This window comes from Gossypium hirsutum, chromosome A01 (genome assembly GCF_007990345.1).
Source record: "Gossypium hirsutum isolate 1008001.06 chromosome A01, Gossypium_hirsutum_v2.1, whole genome shotgun sequence".
NCBI lineage: Eukaryota > Viridiplantae > Streptophyta > Magnoliopsida > Malvales > Malvaceae > Gossypium > Gossypium hirsutum.
In genome coordinates this window covers 8,020,988-8,040,043 of record NC_053424.1, presented here as the reverse complement: position 1 = coordinate 8,040,043, position 19,056 = coordinate 8,020,988, and the positions used below count along the sequence as shown (strand labels likewise).

Below are 19,056 nucleotides of genomic sequence, written 5' to 3'. Positions count from 1 at the left end.
GACAAGTACCAATCTTTCGCACTCGCTTTAAGTGTCGTGGAAAAAGCTTTGCACCTTTTCGAATTTGATGCTCTCAGCACGTTCATAAAATAATTGTATTGCATTAAATGGGCTCGCAGGTCCTTTCAACCCTCAAACATGTCCTTTGGGACTTTAAAATCACGCAACAAGTTCACTGCTGCTATCTCAGGGGCCAATGGATTGTTATAACAAAAAAGTCAATCCATGTCTTGAGACTTGAGGTACAACGTTCTCATGTCCTATTGCAACTCATCCATCTCGTTTTGTTATTCTCTTGCATGCATACCTAGAGCTTTGTGATATGCATTCATATTGTCACGAAAATTAGAAGTGTCAGAGTTTACCTTCCTTCTATTTTAATAACTCTTGCTGAAAAGTCTACTGTTGCTTGAACTATTTCTCTTGCGCAACCATTTGATTTTTCATTAACTTCATCTGCTCCTGAAGAGCAAGGAACTATTGTGATGATGCTTCTTGGTTGGGAGGGAGTGGCAACCTTGTAATGACCCAAGATTCATGGACACCAGAAAAGTACAGTATCGGGCCTCCGTCTTAATAAACCGAGTTTGTAAATAATTATTAGGAGTAATTATGAGTCTAGTAGTGTGCTTAATTAAGTTTTAATTAGGTGAATTTAGCTTAAATTAGAATAATTAGCAAAAAGGACTAAATTGAATAAAGAGAAAAAATTTATTATAGATTAAAAGAAAGTATAAAATGCCAAAATGGCAATTAAGCCAATTTACTATAAATGAGGCCGTAGATAAAATCTAATATTTTTATTAGTTTTTTATATGTTTAAAGTTTTAAATTAATTTATAAATTATATTAATTATTATATTATGAAATAAGTTAAATAAAGACAAATGTATGGTAGTGATTTAATACAAGTGTATTAATAGAAATATATACATTTGTGATATTTTTATTTAAATTAGTAAAATATATTTATTAGATAAAATAATTAAATTGTGAGATTTTTGTGTAATGAACAAATTAGATAGTAACACTTGTAATAATGTGAATATATACATTTGTATTATATTTATTTATTTACTTAAAAATTAAGTAAAAGATAATTACTAATTAAATAATTATATTAGAAGGTTTTTATTAGTAAATAAATTGAAAGTATGACAATTGTATGGTATTAATGGTGTACAAATGTAGTTAAAATATATATGTGTACATTTGTATGTATATAATTAATTATATAAAAGATATTTAATGTTAACATATTATAATATAATAAATTAATTAATAAAATGAAAGAATTATATATATATATAACATAAAAGAAAAGAAACAAAGAAGGAAAGAACAGAATAGCAAACGTTAAAGAAAGAAAGAAAGGAGAAAAATAAAGGAAAAAGGAAAAACTAGGGATTTGAAGCTTTAAGCTTTAAAAGGTAAGTCAATTAAGTCATTTTTACTTAATTTTGATATTTTTGAAGTTTTAAAACAATGTTTTGATGAAATTAAGTTAATATTTTGGAAGTTCATAGGTTTTCAAATATAGTTCATGTCGAACAAAAATATGAATTAGGGGTTTAATTGAATGAATTTCAAGTTAGAAGTGATAAAGGGATTAAATTGTAAAAGAAGATATAAGTTTTGTGATAAAAGGATTAAACTGAAAGAAGTTTTAGAGTAGGGTTTTATTGTGAATATTGAATAGTTGAGTTGAATATATCAAGAAATTAAGTAGAAAAGAAGTATGAATTGAGTTAGAAAAGTAAGTGAATTTAGTTAGGATTAAATTGGGAATAAGTAGGAATTAAATAAAAATTCAATTATTTGTCATAATTTAATGCTGTAATTGATAGTGAAAATTATTATTATTTTCGTAGCTAACAAGGAACCCGAGGCATCGACATCGAAAGGAAAGGAAAAAGTTGTTGAGGAGTAATCGAACAAATCTGAGTTTGTATTGCCATAATTTAAATTATTTACTATTAATTGTTATATTTAAATTATGTAGTTGGTAAGTGAATATCAGGTAAGTGACTTTATTGAGTGAATTTGGGAAAAAAGAATTGAACGATGAATATGTGTTGATATTGTGTTATATTTTGAATTGTATGTGAATAGATATTAATAGTATATTTGAATTGAATTTGAATGATTTGTGATCAAAATTGTAAGTGAAAGTGAAATTGAAATTGAAAATGATATGAATTGTGATTTGAAAATCCCTATTAACTAGTCAGACTAAGTCAGATATAGTTGGCATGCCATAGGATTGGAAGTGTTCAGGGATAATTCGACCTCGAGTCGATGAGACACTGGGTGTCACTATATTACTTCGGATAGATTCGATGAGGTACTGGGTACCAACTTACTTTGGCAAGGCGATAAGACACTGGGTGTCAACTATTACTTCAAACTATCCGATGAGGCATTGGGTGTCATACTGGCGTGCTTGGTTGGATCCGTGTATCTGCCAAAGTTCGAGTCTGTTAATAGGGGTAAATAAAGGAAAGGTTAAATTGAATAAAATGAATTGGTTGAGCCATTAAAAGAAATGTGAAAATGGAACATGAATTAAATAAAAAATGTGATTTGAATGTGAGTATGAGAATAGAAAGCATGAGCCAATAGTTCATGAGATGGATAATGGCTCAACTTGAATGTGTTTGATTTTAATTGTTGAATAGCTAAATTGAATTGTATGAATATATTGAAAATGACAAATTTATGTTTGAATTGGTTTAGTAAAAAAAAAGTTAAATGATTTAATGATATGATTATTATTTTTATAATTTGAATTATGGTAATACCACTGAGTATAAAATACTCAGCGTACGGTTGTTTCCGTGCGCAGGTTAATAGGTGTTCAGAGTCTCATTTTAGCATCCAGGCGATCTCGACTCCAGCTTAAAACTCGGTGATGTATTCTTCTTTTAGTAAAAGTGGCATGTACATAGGTGTTAATTTTATCACTTTAAAATGCTACATGATTTTTGTAGTAAGAATAATATTTGGTATTTTTGAGTTTAAACCAATGAAATGGTATGAAAATTTATATGATATATATGGTATAATTGGTACCAAAATTTGGAATGGAATAAATGAAATTATAAGTTAATTTTAATTAGTAAAATAAATGCTTATAGAGTAAAATTATAAAATTAATGTTATAGGTATAATTTAAATACGATTAAATATGAAATTACATTGGTTGAAATTTTGGTTTTGGATTGGTCTCGGTTTGAAATTGCAGGGAAGGTTAGATATTTATAAAGGGGTTATATTGAGTTTATAAATAAAAAAAAATCCTCGGAGCACCCGAACAAGTCCTAATTCCCCTTTAATACGTACTTTGGGCCTTGAGGGTCCAATTAAGGACTTTATGATTATTTTATAATATGTTCGATAATTATTTGAATATTAATCGTAAATTGTCTAATTGTCTTGTAATGTCTCGTAACCCTGTTTCAACGATAGTTTAGGGTTATGTGGTGTTACAAACCCACAACCAGTGGATATGTTCAAGCCCAATGGACTAGAAACTCCCTGATAGGCCGCATTGTCAAATTTTTCCGGTTGATCGACAAACAAACCAGCAAACAAATCTGCTTCATTAGGTTAACTGATAGAACTCGAGGCTCCAACCTGTCCTGACGAAAGATTGAAAGGGAAATTCTTATTTGGGTGAACCATATTCACTTCTAGTAATTTTTCTCAAACTTGAAAGAAATCTGTCGGTCAAAAATTTGTCCACACTCACTGCACCAATTGTTAAGTAAATTTTCATTGTGTCTCATTAGATGGGACAATAGAATATTTTATATACATAGCTTCTGTTCATAGAATTGACGTTCCTAGCAAACTCTATGCATGCTGGACATGTGTATTGTTTTAGGTTGCGTGCTGGACACTCATTGGGCATCTATGAGTCGAGATTGCGGGCTCCCTTGTGAACACCCCCTGTTATGAGTGAGTAGGATCCGCGAGCTCCTCTTGCGACCACCCCTTGTGAGCTTCATACTGTAAGGCTTGCCCGTATCCATCTAGTGAGCCTTATTCAGGTCTCGGGCAATAGACCTGAACCTTATCTGGTTTTCGGGTTGGTGATCATAAGAGCGCAACAATTATAAAAATAAAAACTTTTAAGAAATAGAAACTCGAGTTGCAAACTTGACCAATCTGTCAAGAACATGATATGCTTAATCTAACAATGACATTCAAACTATAAATCTCTAGCTTTGAATATAAAAATTTGCTAGCTCCTAATTAAACTTTAATTTCAATTTTTCTTTTTTGCATCTTGAACTGTGGTTCTATACACTTCTCAGTCTATGTTACCTTAGACTCTTCATTTTTCATGAAGTATATGTATCCTAAAATTGTTGTATATAGTGGTTTTGGGATGGACTAAAACAACTAAGTAGAATAATGCTAAAAGAATAAGTAATGAGAAAGGCTATAAGCAAGACACTTCCAAAAAGCTTTCTTAATTACAGTGGCACAACTGGTCTGAAAATGTTGTCCTTAGAATAAAATGGTTACTCAAAATAAGGAAATGATTACACTTCAATTTATTCTTGAACGCACATTTCAAAATGTTATCCTAGGATAGAATGACTATGCTAGTATCCAATGTTTTAAAATTTCTATTATTAATTAAACCCATGATGGTCACTAAACTAACTATAATTAAGACAAAGGCAAGCGCACCTATCGAACAATAGTATAGCTATGGTGAGTAGGGAATATTGTATCCACGAGGACTAAAAGTACTAGTAATTACCGTTTTTCTATTATTTAGCTGATAAATTGAAGTGATTGTTTTTAATCTAATTTAACTAATCTAATATAACTATGAACGCAATAAAGAATGAAATGGGAAAAATAACCAAAGACAACCAATGAGAAAGACAATACCCAGGAAAGAATCCACCTAGACTTCACCCATTATTTTGAATCTGATTTAAACGATTTATTCACTTGTGTCTTGATCCGTAGAAATCCCTAAATTATGTTAATATCTTTTTCGAGAGTAAGTACAACTGACTCAAGGTTAATTAATTGAAATCTCTTTCTAATTAAAACCCTTATCATCGCGTTAACTCGATCTATGGATTCCCTATTAGATTTGACTCTAATTCGGTAGATTTATGTTGTCCTATTTCTAGGATTACATACAACTCCATTCAATTATGCAAGATTTACTCTTAAATAGGGACTTTTTATCCACTGAAATAAGCATATTAAACATGAATTAATATCCCAAAAATATTAAGACACGAAATAAGCATACATAATTGAGAACAAGAATCAAATATTTATGGCATAAAATAGAAATTAAATAATAAGATTCATCAAATGTTTCATCTCCCTTAGGTATCTAGGGGGATTAACTCATAATCCCTAATGAAAACATCTCAAAGTCAAAAAAACCATAAGACATAAATAAATTCAATAAAACTTTGAAAGAAGTTAAAAGGAGATCTTCAATCTTGAAGGAGATCCACTTCTGAGTTGGCTCCGATGGTGTTCTTCGAGTCTTTTTTTTTATCTTCTCTACGTGTTCCCTTAGGTCTTCTTCTAATATATATTTATAGACTTTAGAATGCTTAGAAAGCCTAAAAATTAGGTTTTTCCACGTATTTGGGAAGTGGGTTGTGAAATCAACATGAGTTGGCACATGGGTATGTGGCCAGCTCGTGTGAAAATGCCCAGGCCGTGTGGATACTGAAAATAGCTCTTTTTGTCCGATTTTGGCTTGTTTTTCGCTCCTTTCACTCCCTTATGCTCACCTAAGTATAGAAACATGAATTTAAAGGATTAGGAGCATCAAATTCACTAATTTACATAATAAATCATCCAAAAACGCGTCAAGAATGGGATTAAAAATATGTTACTTTTATGGTTTATCAAATATCCCCACACTTAAGCGTTTGCTTGTCCTCAAGCAAAATCCTCAATTCACAATTAAAATTAATCTTTCTCAACTTATAATTCTCATCAATAGTGTTTCGAAATAATTCACAAATAATCATACATTGATAATTCAACCAAAAGAGCACTAAAGATTCAAACAATCCAAGTCGAACATTTTTAAAGCATGAAAACATAGGTTTTCCCCTTACCTAAGTAATTACCTTTAATTCAAAATTGACAAGAATCGACATCCTCACTAAAGGTTCACTTAAATCACTCGAATTATTTAAGGTTCAAGAATAAACACTCAATAGTCAAATAAGAAAAGTTATTACCATAGGCTTTCATGAAAATCAAATCTCGACCACTATAAAATGATATGATACACAAATTAAAAGGTCTTTAAGAGGTTGTAATGGGGCTTAGGTTAAGGGTGTGGAGAGAGGCTGAAAAATTTGGTTAAAATCAAGATTGAATTGATAAATTACCAAACTAGAAAAATAAACAAATGCTGAATTAAAAACAATTACATCAATCGGAAACTATTCAAGAATAAAAACAAGCTTCTTCTCAAAATATTAATTTAACTGTTCAAGCTCAATCAACATAGAAATAAATATAATCAATATTTTTTTATTATATTTTTTTTGATTTTTTGATTTTATTTTTTTTTGAACAATAAGAAATAATTCAACAAATCAAACAAAAGAACATAATTAGGCAACTAACCAAATCAAATCTTGACAAAAAGGGAGTCAATAAAACGGGAAAAAGTTTCAATGAAAAAAAAAGAGTTATGGGTTAACATTAATGGGTAAATTAAGAAACAATGTGTTAGGCTCAACGGGGTTCACTGAGGGCTAATTATATAGGTAGGCTTTTTATGGGATAAGTGGGTTAAAACCTAAGTGCCTTTATCATCTCAGTATATCAAATCATAGGTGTGGTCTCGACATGCATAATCGAAGCAAATTCTAGAATAACAAATCAAATTGACATACTCATAACCAATATAATAAAATGAGAAAGAAAAATGTATGCTCTAAAGGCTCAAAATCTCACAAAAAATTATGGTTTTTGATGTCAAATTTGTAAATTTAAAACTTCAAGATAATACTCAATTTAGGGAAACAACCTAAAATTTTTAATTCTGAAAATAAACTTATTATGCTTGATTCTTTCATGTCTTAAAGTTTAAAACAACCAATGTACAAATGTCTTTGAATTTAATCCAAAATACATTGATAAAAATTACAAATCGATAAAAATCATTCTAATAGAATTATGATAAAATTACTTAAGCACAAGACATAATTCAGAGATTTTCTAATAATTATATAAATAACCTCCCCACACTTAAGATGTACATTGTCCTCAATGTAAAAACATATATAATCACAGTATAAATAGAATATCATAAAAGAGGGAGAAAACTGGAACTGCCCTGAATATTGGATAAAATCCTCAGAATAGTGAAAAGCAAAATTGTAGTCAAATCTAAATGTAACGCATGATTCCGAGAAAACTAATAAGAAAATAAACACAAATAATAGAAAAGATTAAGGAGTTATAACTCGATTAGAAACAACCATAAAAATATATTTCAAAAGATAACGATGAAAATAAGTTGAAGAAAATAATAAAAAAATAAAGCAACTAAAACAAAATTAAAAAGAAAGATAAATAAAAAAATAAAACGAATAATAATAAACTCAATGATACCAATAAACTTAAAGGTAAATGTAATAATAATAGTAAAAAAATAGATATAGCAAAAAAAATTAAAATAAATTTAAAATATAAGCATAAGAATAAAAAAATAAAAAATAAAAAAAATAGTAAAATAATAATAAATAATATAAAAATAATAATAATAAAGTAAAATAAAATAAAAATGGGGTTGCTTGGTTGGGGGAGAAAAAAAAAGACAAATTGAGAAAGGAATTCTAGGGTTTGGGCCACATGGCGTGTGGAGTATTTTCAGCCCGTGTGCAATTAAAAATTAACCCAGTTTTTACACGGCCATGGACACGCCCGTGTGTCCAAGGTTGTGTGGCTTCTCTCACGCCCATGTAAGATCCCACATACCCTTGTGGCCAGGCCATATAACTTGCTGTCGATTACCTCAATTCACACACAGCTTGTGACACGCCCATGTGACTAGGCTGTGTGTTCCACACACCCGCGTGTCTAAGCCGTGTGAGTCAAAAACACACTTTTTTTTTAAGATTTTAAATCAGCATGCTGTGGAATTAAAAGTATTACCAAAAGTTAAACATTCGGGTTACCTCCCGATAAGTGCTTATTTAAAGTCTAAGCTCGACTTATCTTATGCTAGCGCGGCCAAAGCTTTTTTTTTCTCGTCATTAATTCTTTTATCAAAATAAGGTTTTAGTCGAGTACTATTTACCTTAATGTGCCAAATTCAGAATGAGTTACCTCGACTGTACCGTATGGGAAGACATTTAGTACCGTAAATGGGTTTGATCCTTTTGCATCAAGCTCCAAAGTGGTAATTTGAGGATTCGTTTTATCTAGAAGTACCTTGTCTCCAACCTTAAATTGGTTCGTTCCGTCCACATGATCATCATGGTGTCACTTTGGTTCTACATCGTGTATTCTCGGTTTCTCCTTGACATGTGTCCGTCATTCATCTAGTTCATTGACTTGTAACATTCGTTCTTCATGCGTCGTTCTGTTTCTATTGCATGGACTAGAACGTGGCTTCATCACATTTTTTTGAGGGGTTTCCTGCAAAGAAGGTTGAGCCACAAGGTTACTCATATTAACAGAACTCGTATAATCATCCTGATCACTAGATGTCTTAACAAAATCATGAGCTTGGAGAGTAATCATTTCATCACCTACACGAAGTATTAATTCACTTGTACCAACATCAATAATAATTCTGGCAATTGCTAAAAAGGGCCGACTTAGAACCAAAGGTACGCCATTATCCTCATCTATGTCTAAAACAACAAAATAAACTAGAATATGAATTTATCAATTTTGACAAGAACATCTTCAATAATACCCCTAGGAAATCTAATGGTTCTATCTGCTAATTAAATACTTATCTTAGTTTGTTTGGTTTCCCAAGACCTAATTGTTTAAACATTTTATAGGGCATAATATTAATACTCGCCCCTAAATTAGCCAAAGCATTACTAATATTCAAACTACCAATTAAACAAGGAATAGTAAACTCACTGGATCTTTCAATTTGTTGGGTAATTTATTTTGCAAAATGGCTGAGCAAACTGCATTTAGCTCTACATGCGGCGAATCATCTAACTTCTTTTTGTTTGCCAAAAGCTCTTTTAAAATTTTAATGGAATTAGGCATCTGCGAAAGAGCTTCAATAAACTGTTGATATGTAATTTTTTTAGAAGTTTAAGAAATTTACCAAACTGTTCGTTCGTGTGGTCTCTTTTCGTCGTGTTAGGATATGGCACTCGAGGTTTATAATCTTTACCAACTGATTTTTGTTCATTTTGGCTTACCTCAACCTTACCATTAGTTACCATACTCTCTTGCCTTGGTTCTGATTCAGATTCAACTAACCCTTTTTTATTTCGAATAGTAATTACATGAAGTTGCTCCCTTGGGTTAGTTTCGGTACTGCTAGGAAAACTACCTTGTTTTCGTTCTGAAATCAACTTCGCAAGTTGACAAATTAGGTTCTCGGGCCCTTGAATTGATGTTTAATTATTTTTAAGCATTGCTTCAGTGTTTTGAAAATAGGTTTCTGACACCGAGATAAACTTCGTTAACATCTCCTCGAAGTTCAACTTCTTCTCTTGTTGGTAAAGTTGTTGTTGGAAGCTTGGAGGGAGTTGTGCTCTTTGATTTCTTTGACCACCCCAAGAGAAATTGGGATAGTTCTTCCAACCTGCATTATAGATGTTACTATAAGGGTTATTCTGAGGCCTAGAATTATTACCCATATAATTTATTTATTCGTTCTCTGTGCTAGGACTGTAGGGCAAACATTCTGGATTGTTTATTCCTCCTCTATTTGTATTGCATTGTATCACTGGATGTACCTGTGTAGAAACACATAAACCATCAATTTTCTTATTTAAAAGTTCTACCTGATTCGATAACATAGTGACTGCATCAAAGTTAAAAACACCTGCTGTTTCCATCGGCTTTGTCCTCATGACTTGCCACTGATAATTATTCAGTGCCATCTCCTATACAAACTCATAAGTTGCTTCAGGTGTTTTATTGTTCAGAGTACCACCGGCTACTGCATCGATTAACTGCCTAGTTAAGGGGTTCAAACCGTTGTATAAAGTTTGAACCTGTAGCCATAGAGGTATCCCAGGGTGGGGGCACCTTCTCAATAAGTCGTTATACCTCTCCCATGCATCATATATGGTTTCTTAGTCAATTTGAATGAAGGAAGAGATATCATTCCTCAACTTGACCGTTTTAGCTGGTGGAAAGTACTTCAATAAGAATTTTTTAGTCATTTGATCCCATGTGGTAATGGAACCTAGAGGTAAAGAATTTAACCATTGTTTGGCTTTGTTCCCCAATGAGAAAGGGAATAACCGTAGGTGAATGGCGTCGTCAGAAATGTCATTTATCTAAAAAGTATCACAGACTTCCAGAAAATTAGCCAAATAGGTATTTGGATCTTCATCTTTCAAACATCGAACTAAACAAATTATTGTACCATATTAATAGTGTTCGGCTTTAGTTCGAAATTATTTGCAGCAATAGTGGGTCTCACAATACTTGGTTCAGCCTCAATTAGAGTGGGCTTGGCATAATCGTACATAGTACGAGGAGTAGGATTTGGATTTGTAGGGTTTGTAGCAACCGCAGGAGGCAGCTGATTATTCTGGTTATCATCCGTCTCCTCAGTAATAATAATAACGTCCTCTTGCTCGTCTACTATACTCTGTCGACTCTGCCTTGCTTCTCTACGATTTTTGTGAGCTGTACTTACAATTTCACTGTCAAATAGTAATGGTCTCGATGGGTTTTTCTAGTCATAAACTAAAGGAATCTGCTAGAAACAAATAAAACAAAAATTAAACTAAAAAAATTAATAAAAATAAGGTGTTCCTAATATTTTAGTCCCCAGCAATGGTGCCAAAAACTTAATGGTCACTAAACTAACTATAATTATGACAAAGGCAAGCGCACCTATCGAACAATAGTATAGCTATGGTGAGCAGTGAATATCGTATCCACGAGGACTACAAGTACTAGTAATTACCGTTTTCTTTTATTTATCCGATAGATTGAAGTGATTATTTTTAATCTAATTTAACTACGAATGTCCAAACCCTTTTTTGTTTGAAAAACAACAGGAATCGACTTTTTAAAACCGAATGTGGAGTCGCCACCAATCTTTTGTTTAGGTGTGATTGGGTCACCTATTAAAACATTTTGTTCTATTTAAATCAATTTCGGTTCACGGAAAATTTTAAAAATAAATAGGTTCGGGAGTCGGTTACGCATGAGGAAGGATGAGCACCCTCATTACGCCCAAAAGTTGGTACCAAATTGATTCGATGCTCTTTTATCAAAGATTTTAAGAAAAAAGATTTTCCATAGCATGATTCTTTAAAATGTGTGAATAGTTCATGTTAACTGTTAAAATTCTCTTGTGTCAAAGAATGCAGCATCATACCTAGCACGATTGGATACGATCCTTTATACCTTCAAAAATACGATTGATTTTTGACTTTTAAAAACTCGTACACTAAATTTATAAAAGGATATCCAAATATTTAATTCACCGGGAAATCATACCCAGCACGGTAGGGCACGACTTCCCGAATTCCAAAATATCGGATATTGACTTATTTCAAAATTTTTGAATAATAAGGAAAATTGGAAATTAACTCAAAACACATTTATTTGTTTTAAAATAGATGGAATACTTAATATATTATAACAAAACATTTGTATAGAAAAGGGATTAATAGACATGAGATAATATGCACACATAAAGTACAATAAACCACGATTAATAAATTTAACAATTATGTATAACTATTCTAAGTAAAATGTAACCAAATTCTTAATCATGAATGGAGAACAATTGATATAACAAATAACATAATGACAAGATAATATACAACAATAATAAATATGACACAATGTAAAACGATCCACAAAACATGTACAAAATAAATGGAAATTTGAAGTCAATATGGTATAAGACATTTAAGTAATGATGAAATAATGAACACAACATATAATATATAAGTTGACAAATTTGCATAAAGACTAAGGATATATATTTATTGAAATAGATATTATAGAATAAAAGTTTGAATCAAATTATATGCAAAATATTTTAAACACAAAGTCATTTTTTTTAAAAGTTGACAATGTACATGATAACTTAAATAATATAAAATACGAAAGAATAATAAAATACATGATAAGATATAATACATAATAGATTCATAAAACATGTATATATAAATAGATTTAGGAATAATTATTTGTAAAAAAATAGCATGAAATTAATAATGCTTATAAAATTAAGTTAGCTTATAAATTATATATGTAACAGATTTAAAATATATATATATATAATTATGTACACAAAGAAAAACTATATGTATAAAATACGTGAATTTAATAATGTTTATAAGTCAAACATACGTACCAATATATGTACATACCTATATAATAATAATTTAAAAGATATATGAGATATGTAGGATTTTTCTATAAACAACAAAGATATATAATAAAATATATGAATAAATTTAAAAGAAATTATATGTATAAAATAATATAAGATTAATAATATACATGGAATAAAATTAATTTTATCATGAATTTCTTATATATAAATAATAATGTACAAAAATATTTATATAAAATATTATACAAAATGTTAAAATAATATGATAAAAAAAATTTGTACAATAACGACTTTAAAACAAAATACAATTATCAAAGGAACTCAAAATATAAAAATAATTAAGCAAGAATTAAAAAATGCATGTGAAATGAATTTAAAAAAATGATGAAAAACCTTAATTGAAATAAAATCATAATAAAAGGGATAATTTACAAATTCTGGAAATTAAACAGAGAACTAACGCGTAATGTGTGCAAAGGCCAAGGGACTAAAGCTAGAAATAATCCAGATCCCAAAACACAGCATTAAAGCACGGACCAAATTGCAAATACATACAAATTACAAAGTCCAATTCAAAAAAACGAGGTAAGACGCATAAGGTGCAATCGAAGACTCGCGCGAATATGGAGGACCTAGCGCGCAAATTCCTCGTTTTAAGCAAAAGGGCATGGATCGCACGGATCTCATTCCCTCCCCCCAACACGGCACCGTTCCATTTTGCAATCAAAATTAAAGGGAAAAAAAAAGAATGACAATCTGCCATTTTCTCAAACAACAAATCAAATGTTAGGGCTTCAATTCGGGGACATCGCCGAACCACCATCAAGCTTGGTGGCCGACCATGCACAGAAGAGATGCAATTGGAGGCTAGAGGTAAGTACTCCTCTTTCTTTATTCACTTCATGCAAAATATAAGAGAAAAGAAAAGGGAAAAAAAATATTCCAAAAGGAAAAAAACAAGATCGCAAAATTAAAAGAAAGAAATTGAAAACTTGAATCACCTTTTTTGATTTTTTTCTCTATTGCTTTTTCAATATGCGGGTATCTTTCTAGGAAAAGAAGATCCCTTTTACAGTATTTTCATTTGGCTTTTATAGCCACATCTAATGAAATAATAAAGAAATCCAAAATTATTTTCTTTTTCCAGCTATACAATTTACTGGATTAGATTATTGCTATTTTCTTCCTTCTCGCAGGTTCTAATGTCGTACGGAGCAATGAAGAAGCCGTTGTTGAGGCTGCAGTGCAAGGGTTTCCAGAGACTCCAAATGTGCTGGGCCAATCGGGCTTATTTTATTTAGATTGGAAATTGGGCTTTATTTAAAAGACTTGGACTATTAATAAATTTGGGCTTTTATTTGTGAACAGACTTAGGACAATTAATTTATTATTTTTTGTTTTATTTATGATATTGGTTTTTTATGTGGGCCCAGGCGAAATGGACTTGTTACACTGCCCCTCTTTGCTCATTATCGTGTAATGAGAATACAACAAAAACTTTAAATAGGGTCAATTTTGCCCGGTTTTGCTGAATTTTGACTGTAACTTTAAGGAAATAGGACTAGTGACTTAAATCTGCTCTATTACCGATACATAGAGACAAGATTCGTCATCCTCAATTTGCTCCGCAACTGCTTTAGGGAAATAGATTTTCAATCTTCAGTCTGCTTCCTTGCTACCTCAGGAAGATAAGACCAAAATCGCCAACCTGCTCTCTTGCTACCTCAGAGAGATAAGGCTAGTGGCTAAAATCTGCTCCATTGCTGGTACATGGAGATAAGATTTGCCATCTTCGATCTGCTCCACTACTGCTTAGGGAGATATGACCTTCAATCTTCAGTCTGCTTTCTTACTACCTCAGAAAGATAAGACTCAATCTTCAACCTACTCTCTTGCTACCTCAGAGAGATAAGGCCTTGAGGCTTAAACCTGCTCCATTGTCGGTATATGGAGATAAGATTCGCCTCTTTCCATCTTCAATCTTCAGTCTGCTTCCTTGCTACCTCAGGAAAATAAGACTTCAATTTTCAACCTGTTTTCTTGCTACCTCAGAGAGATAAGGCTTGGGGCTTAAATCTGCTCCATTGCCGATATATGGAGATAAGATTTGCCTTTTACAATCTTCAATTTTCAGTCTGCTTCCTTGCTACCTTAGGAAGGTAAGACTTCAATCTTCAACCTGCTCTCTTGCTACCTCAGAGAGATAAGGTTGGTGGTAAAATCAGCTCCATTGCCGATATATGGAGATAAGATTCACCATCTTCGATCTGCTCCCCTACTGTTTAAAGATATAAAATCTTCAATTTTCAGTCTGCTTCCTTGTTACCTCAGGAAGATAAGACTCGTTCTTCAACCTGCTTTCTTGCTACCTCAAAGAGATAAGGCTAGTGGTAAAATCTGCTCCATTGCCGATACATGGAGATAAGATTCGCCATCTTTGATATGTTCCGCTACTGTTTAAGGAGATAAGATCTTCAGTCTTCAGTCTGCTTCCTTGCTACCTCAGGAAGATAAGACTTCAATCTTCAACCTGCTCTCTTGCTACCTCAGAGAAATAAGGCTTTAGGGCTTAAATCTTCTCCATTGCCGATACATGGAGATAAGATTTGCCTTCAATCTTTAGTTTGCTCCATTGCAACCTCAGGGAGATAAGACTTGTATATTGAGCCCGCCCCACTACAACCGCAGGGAGATAAGGTTTGTGGCTTAAATCTGCTCTATTGTTGGTACATGGAGATAAGATTTACTGTCTTGGGTATGCTCCACTGCAACTTCAGGGATATAAGACCTATTACATCAACCTATTCCACTATAACTTTGGGGATATAAGGTTTGTATTCTTCGATCTATTCTGCTGCAACTTTAGGAATATAAGATCTGACTTCACCGATGTTACTACACCGTCCTCTTGGACCTGTCCTGTAGACTCGGTTCATGTATCATGCTTATGCCAAATAATTAGGATGTTATGCTCAAAATGACTCAAATACTCCTAACTAGATGTGATGCTAATGTCAAATAATTAGGATGCTAAGGTCGAAATGAATCAAATGCTCCTAACTAGATGTGATGCTGTTGTCAAATAATTAGGATGCTATGATCGAAATGAATCAACTGCTCCTAACTAGATGTGTTATAAATGATATATGAATGCAAAGATGAAAATGATCTTTTTTTCCTTTTTCTTGGTAAAAAATGCTTAAGGCATCATTGCTCATTGTTCACCAGAGCATTATCACTGATTTATTATGCTGCCATCTTGTTCGGCTGATATTCTTGATAGAAAACCCAAAAAAACAATCACATTCTGTTTAGCAAGCTTGCCGCGCCGTAATTCCAGAGTCCCTTACACTGTGACTTCTGGGACATAAATTTTGAACTTCCCACTGCAACTTCAGGGGAATAATCATTTGATTTCCTCTATCCATCTTATGACAACTCAGAGGTATAGGATCTTTAATCAATTTTATCTGTTATACCATTCCCTGGGTATAATGAACAGATGTATATGTCTGATATCTGCATGAATACAGAATACCGTTTTCTTTCTTCAAGAACAATCCAATTGCTCATTCTTTACCGAGATTATAACACCAATTAATATCTTTGACAGAAAATCCAAGGAGATAATCTCAATTTGGGCTTAAATATTTCCAACCCTTAAGCTTGGTGAGTTTTAAACAATAGTCCTGTTTCAGGTTCCTGTATTATTTAAAAACTTCCCAAAGTAATATGCGAAACCCCCATTTATCAAAGTATTATTAGCCCAAAAATTGTTATTTCAATGCAAAATGCTTGAAAGAGATCATAACCATGGACAAGAAAGGAATTAATTGAGAACATATCTCGAAAAAAATAAGCAAATGCAACCAAGAAAGAAACTTATTGGACGTAACCTGAAAAGAAAAAGGTAATCAAAGATAAAAAAAAAATGGTAAAAAATCAAAAGCTAGGTGCCCCAGATATCGCAGCTTGAGCTTCTCCGTACCAACTTCTTGAAGACCATTCTGAGCTCAATCTGTGTTTAGGGGATCTGGAGTACTTTGTCAATGCCCCAAGACATAACATTATTCTTTCATTGTTAATTTAGGCATAGCAAGACTATTGTATGCCCAATTTTGATCCAAATTTGAGCCGCCCTTTTCGGGTTTTCAACTCAAATCCCCTTTGGTCTCAAAGCGCCCTTTGTGGGTTTTCGCCCTAGCCTTTCATTTTTCTTTCTTTTTTCAATTTCTTTGATTGATTATTTCTTCTTATTTTTTTGATTATTTCTTTTTATTTCTTTTTTTATTTTGATTTTTTTTAAAAAGTCTCAAAGTGTCCTTTGCGGGTTTTCACCTTGGCTTCTCCCATTTTAGGTATAATACTCTTTGACTGCATTTTGAATGCTCCAATTTGGGCAAACCCTGGTAGTCAATATCAATGCTCCTCCAAAATAGGCTTTTTTTACTACATAAGGTCCCTCTTAGATTGACATATTTCTTCCTTTGAAGTCCTTTTGTATAAGAAGGATCTTCTTCAATATCAAACTCCCCTAATGGAATTCTCGAGGACAAACCTTTCTGTCATAAACCTGCATCATCTGACTGTGACGGATATCCTTTAAATTTGACTGGTCATATCAAGATTGAACCCATTCTGATTCATCCAACTTTAATTCTGCCAAGACTTGAAGAAAAGGAATCTTGTTTTCAAAAACTATTTCAGTCCTATAAATCAATGTGTTGCCCCGGTGAAGGTTTCGGCCCACGTTCGATAAACATAGAGGGTAAATGATAACTTCTTTATACCAATCCTTACAAGACTCAGTCATTTTTCACTATGACCTTTGTTCTATTATTTGCTTTTCCTTTTTTTTTTGAACTTTTGTTTTTCTTTTTGAATGCCTTTACTGCACTGTGATATAGTGTCTGATCTTTGAACAGACTGCAAACTTTTGACATTATGCAGTTGTATTTGAAAGTGATTCTTTCTGACATTACTTGTCAGCAACCCTTTTTTTTTGAAATTTGATTACTATCGATCTTGTAATATTGACATATGAAGCGACCTTCACCCCTTTCGTGAAGTAATCAATGACTGCCAAGATGAATCAATGAGAATGGCCTGATAACATTCTTGCCCCATATAGAGAAAATCTGTGAAGAAATGAATGTGGCTTTAACCAATGCAATCCCCTTCCATGGTGGATCAACAATACCCGAACCTCATGATTAGCGTGGCTACCATGAAACCTTTAACATGTGTCCTTCTGGCACTGTATAGACATTTTGTATCATCCACAGGTCTTAATATCTCAAATATATCTCGACATGATCATGTGAAAACATCTTTGAATCCTTAGAGTAATTCAATGACGATTCATTTTGTCTTTGTGATGACTCAGGTTTCAATCTCTGCCTCTTACTCACAATGTTCACTGACCCTTTGTAAAGTAGGATCTATTTTTCATCTTGTTCTATCGTCCTTAAAAAATCAAGACATAAGTCACAATTTCTGTCATCTTCAAAGTCTGAGATCCGCTTAAACACATATCTCACCCCAAAAGGGAGTCAGTTACAGCGTTACTCATGTCATTGATATCTGGGGACCTATTGTAGGCACAAAGGCAAATTCCAAAGAAAAAATTATTCTAAGGATAATTATTTGTATGGTATGATCATGAATGAAGAATGAAAGCATATGTGCAAAGAAAATAGTCCAAAGAACAAAAGAATATATAAAGAATGAAAGATTATTTACTCAAAAAGAATACATTTTATTGAAATAAAATAATAAAAATATCCTATTTCACAAAAGGATTCTTATTGCCCCTAGGCACCAAAAATATCCTATTTCCTATAAAATAATAAAAAATAACAGTAAAGGAGAAGTAGGGTCGAATCCTCAGGGACCGGATTATACGAATGCTTATTTCTCGAAATCTTGGGCAGAATCGTGCCCAAGAAAACCCGCGTGACAGGATAAAAATAAAAATAACAGAATCAAAGATTTGATTTGGGAAAAAAATGAAAAAAATAGAATCTAAAGTTGATTGAAATTGTGATTACGAAAATAATAAAAATAATAAAGAGAGTTGAAGGAAAAGAAATTCTTATTGGCAGATTCCAGCCTCCAGTTGTCTCATTCCGCCTTGGGTTCGATTCTCGGCTTTTAAATGACCCTTCTCAACTCAAGTAAGCTAGTTATAATAGAAGAGGATGCCTACGACCACCAGCTCCAAAGATTAGACTTATGATTTTTAGGGAACCTGGCTCTAACTAGAATCTATGCTAGATCAACGCTTCTCAATGGAGAATCCCACGCCATTTTGTCTCTTTGGCTCGCCAACTTCTGACGCAGTAAGTTAACGAACCGACTGTGCAATCCTTCCAAAACATACAAAGCGGCCGCCTTTGCATATGCTGAAAAGCTTACTTCTTAAGGGCCATGAACGAAAGCGTCAGCCCGTAGTGCGGAGAAACGATTAATACTTGGCGAGAAGGCTAAGTACAGATTCTAGGCTTTAAGAACCCTTTTTGGGGAAT

At 32.5% G+C, this 19,056-nt stretch overlaps 1 long non-coding RNA gene and 1 other non-coding gene across 2 annotated transcripts; both read left to right on the top strand.

Moving 5' to 3' along the window:
- Positions 1-10,230: 10,230 nt before the first annotated feature.
- On the top strand, positions 10,231-10,337 carry LOC121206368 (small nucleolar RNA R71). The gene has a single exon (XR_005901438.1). It is a non-coding gene; the product is annotated as a small nucleolar RNA R71 (small nucleolar RNA).
- A 2,671-nt stretch (positions 10,338-13,008) lies between these two features.
- LOC107917528 (uncharacterized) lies at positions 13,009-13,935 on the top strand. The gene is made up of 2 exons (XR_001689743.2): positions 13,009-13,402; positions 13,726-13,935. It is a non-coding gene; the product is annotated as an uncharacterized lncRNA (long non-coding RNA).
- Positions 13,936-19,056: the final 5,121 nt, after the last annotated feature.